General features: G+C 48.6%; 1 long non-coding RNA gene across 1 annotated transcript; it reads left to right on the top strand.

Moving 5' to 3' along the window:
* Positions 1-430: 430 nt before the first annotated feature.
* LOC106149573 lies at positions 431-2,049 on the top strand. Its single transcript, XR_001235842.1, has 3 exons — positions 431-552; positions 891-1,002; positions 1,756-2,049. It is a non-coding gene; the product is annotated as an uncharacterized LOC106149573 (long non-coding RNA).
* Positions 2,050-4,038: the final 1,989 nt, after the last annotated feature.

Raw genomic sequence — 4,038 nt, 5'->3', positions numbered from 1 at the left:
TTAAAAAGTTGGGGTTGTAGCTCAAAGCGAAGGCCTTGGATTCGAGTCCCAGTACCAGCCCCTGCAAAACCCCACCAAAACAAACAAACAACTCACATCACGTGCAATATTATTGTTGGATTGTGATTTTCCAAAACGGGAACAAATCTTGGAATCAATTCAGATAAAACAATGTAGAATCTGCATTAATTTACATGGTAGGCAGTTGTGTTCTCGCGCATTTAATATGCTTTTAAAAGATGCAAAAAACGTGGCTTTTTGTGTACAGAATCCAGTCCCACTTCCCTTTAGTCCTTGACTTTATATTATGGGTCATTTTTATCTCTTTGGGGCACCAAACCTTAACATAATGAATGTTAACCTTAACTAACGAATATTTCTTAAACACTTTTATTCTCAGGGGCTCTAGAAGAATATTAGAGACTTAATTCACTTAGTCTGGGACTTGATTTTCTAGACCCTTGTGTGTGTAAATTTCTGTGGGAAACACTGCCTCCCGGAAAAGACAAAGAAGGCGAAGCTGTATGAAGTGAAATGCTTTTAGAACACGAGGTAATTAACTGCAGTTTAGGGCTGTGCCGCTAGGCCACTTAATCATAGTCTGAAAGTTGGTCCTCACAAAATACTTCCTTTTCTGGTTCACTGTGTGGTTCTTTTGGGTAATTTCCAGAATCGAAGGTCTGGGCCCAGTGTCATGGGTAGAGGGATTTAGGGGTGGCTTCATTAGGTTTAAAATGGGCTGGCACGGAAGATGAGGCCGCGGGCAGGAGGTGCTGTGTGTGCGCGCGGCTGGGTGAGCCCAGCTGGTTGGCCGAGTCCCCTAAAGAGGCAGCCAAGGTCCGGGAGCTGCAGCAGCTTCACAAGTCATGACTCTCTTTCTTCCCACCCAGCCCTTTGAAACAGTCTGTCTTTGTGCCTGGGAGAATGAGAATAATGTGCTCAGACCACGCAGAGCTATTTTTTACATAAAGTCCTGGAAAAATGAACTGGAGACCCCTAGTGGTAGGTATGAGACGCGCCCTGGGGTTGCATATTTTGAGGAAGCTAAGCAAACATGCACATCAATGTGTCGGAGTTCAGCTGTAGGCACTCTGCTCAAAGTGGGTCTTCTTTTTTTTGGTACCATGAATCAAACTCATGACCTTGTGCTTGCCAGGCAGGTGCTGTGCCGCTGAGCTATACCCCTAGCCTAAAGTAGGTTTTCTTAAAGGAGATCCAAGTGTCTTGCTCTTTTTACTGCCTGTAGAAATGTTCGTTGCCTCCTTTAGTGTATATTGTACTTTATTTTTTTTAAACAATAAAAGGGTTCCGCTATGTAGCCCAGGCTGGCCTCGAGCTTGCAGCTATCCTCTTGCCTCAGCCTCCCGAGTGCTGGGATTACAGGCGTGCACCACCACCCCCAGCCTTCCCTCAATTTAAAGCCACACATACTTGTCGGAGCCGGGATTGAGGAGTTGTTCGGTATTTATGGGACTTTGGGTTAGAAGGTCGTATCTTTTAGGACCGAATCTATTTATTACTATTTTATAAAAACAAGACTCCATTATTTAGGATGTTCAAAGCAGCTTTCCATTGCATTGTATGTCCATGCTTATAGCTGTCATTGCTTTTAGTTCTTGCTTTCTATTTCATTTGACAAATATTTATACCGCATTTACATTTAGGTACTACCGTGTTAGGAACTTTGCATATTAACACATTTAAAGCACACCTTCAGATGGGGAGGAGATGCTGACATCATCCTTGTCTCCACAGAGAGGGCTGAGCGTGGCTGGACAGCTGGACGAAGGCCCATAGCTAGTGAGGTGTTGGACCCAGAAGTCAGACGTGGGCAGCCTGGGTCCTGAGACGGTGCCTTTCCTCCTGCGTGGGTCTGTTCCGTGTCACACTTCAGTGCGTCCCTTATCGAGCCCTACTAGCTTTATGTTCTGCAGTTCGACCGCCTCATGCACATGGATTCTGCACGCACCGCGTCCCATTCGCTGGTTGCCGTTTGTAGTTTTGCTCCTGTCTGAAATAAAATCGGAGCAATGCAACCTCTGCTACTTCCTTGGGAAGCAGTTTCTTTAATACTTAAAAACAGATGTGGCCCATACATTATGTAGCTGTTTCTTACAGAAAATGTGATAAATGACAAAGAGGAAAATAGACAAATTTTCCTGTCTTTCCACTGTCTTTCTCTGCTCCTCCTCCTCCTCCTCCATCTTCTTTTGTCTTTTTGAGACAGGGTCTCACTATGCAGCTCAGGCTGACTTTGAGCTCACTTTGTAGCCCAGGCTGGCCTCGAACTTGCAAGGCTCCTCCTGCCTCAGCCTCTCGAGAGCTGGGATTACATTTTCTTTGTGAAGAGGCTTTTTTCTATGGATGTCCATACATATCAGACGTAGCATGCTGCTTCCCAGTGAGGACGTGATCTCAGAAACCACGCAAACAGCACGGGAGGATGGCTGAGGTGGCACCAGGTGATGTAATCTTGGTGGCCGCTGTTGAATATACGCTCTGTCGTTGGCAGCGTGTCTGTGTCTGTTTAGGTAGAGAAGCTTATTGTTCTGGAATCCTCTTTTTAACTCCATACTTGACAGCTACAGCACCTTCAACCCGTGATTGCTGGACCATTTGCTGGGGGCAGAGCCCTGTGAGCAAAGGCAGACGTGGTCCCCGCAAAGGAGCGGAGCTTTGTGCCGCCCGGAACGGCAGACGCCGATGAGATCGCACCAGGATTTAGAGTCGTGAGGGCTGAGGATGAAGGGACTTGGCCTTGGTGCGTGGCTTGGACAGAGGGCCTGAGGCACAGCGCTGTAGGCGGCGGTGGTGCTGGGCAGGAGGACCTGCATTGTTTCGCCATGGTTAGGCTCCTGCCTCTGGGGCCAGAGCTGGGTTTGAACCCCGCTTACCAGCAGAGTGACCTGGGTGAGATGTTTAACTCCTGTATGCTTTCTCCTCTGCCTTTCTAGGAGGTCATTATAGAAGCAAGCAAATTACTGTATTGAATTTATGCCATGTTTAATCCGTAGAGGTGTGGCTGAGTGACAGTGTGCGGAGGCCATAAAACTGAAGGAAGAGGGGCTGGGGATGTAGCTCAGCGGCACAGCGCCTGCCTGGCAAGCGCAACGTCGTGAGTTCGATTCCTGGTACCGGAAAAAAACAAAATAAACAAAACAAACAAAAATAAATTGAAGGAAGAATTGGTCACCCGCATTTCCTGACAGGACAGGCCATGCAGGAGATTTATCAGGGAGCTCAGGAAGCGAAAGACAGGAACAAGGGGAAACTGAGGCAGAGTCTTGATGGGGTTCCCCTGGGAATGCAAGGCGGGACAGGCTAAGCAGTGTAGGACTGACAACTGTGAGCACTTCTGCAGGGCTCTGGGGCAGAGCGGCTGCCCCTTGCTGTCTGGCACCGGCTCTGGACTGGTTTAGGGCAGAGGAGACACTGGCCCGGTATGCGGGAGCCAGGTAAGAGCAGGGCCAGGCCCACCTTGGGATCCGGGGTGTGCATGTGAAAGGCGCGCTGCCCAGCACCCCGGGAAAGAGCTCGCTTTGGGGAACACGGTCTCTGTCTGGGTCTGTGAGGCCCCAAGAGACGTCAGGACATCCTAGGACACAGGGGACCCCAGACGTAAGGGGTTCAGGGGCACCGGGCACTGGAGCTGTGGAAGCACACAAGATGTGACAGCTGTCCTTCCCAGGCAAAGACGTTATTAAAAGGCATCAAGAAAAGACCTTCTTAGGGGCTTATTTTGTTCCGAAAGAAACCACTTAGCTCATGACGGTTTTGCTGCACAGACTGGCAGTTCTCAGCAACAGCGTCTTCCTTTTCATTGGAATGGGTCAACGGTTCTTTCTCTCTCAGCTCTCCGCAGTTATTGCTACAGGGCGTTCTTCGGAAGTGTGTGATTTATTAAATGACTCGTCTGTAGGAATCGGCTTTTAGAGTCCAAGTTTGCACTGTCAAATTTGCAGCAGGCGAGTCAGTCACACAAGGTTTTATGGAGTGTGAGCTGGTATTTTCCTACCGCTGCTGTTTTTACCCAGATCC

Source organism: Chinchilla lanigera, unplaced genomic scaffold, assembly GCF_000276665.1.
Source record: "Chinchilla lanigera isolate Chin_1 unplaced genomic scaffold, ChiLan1.0 scaffold00004, whole genome shotgun sequence".
NCBI classification, from domain to species: domain Eukaryota; kingdom Metazoa; phylum Chordata; class Mammalia; order Rodentia; family Chinchillidae; genus Chinchilla; species Chinchilla lanigera.
Note: the sequence above shows the minus strand (reverse complement) of the source record. Positions and strands in the feature narration are given on the sequence as shown.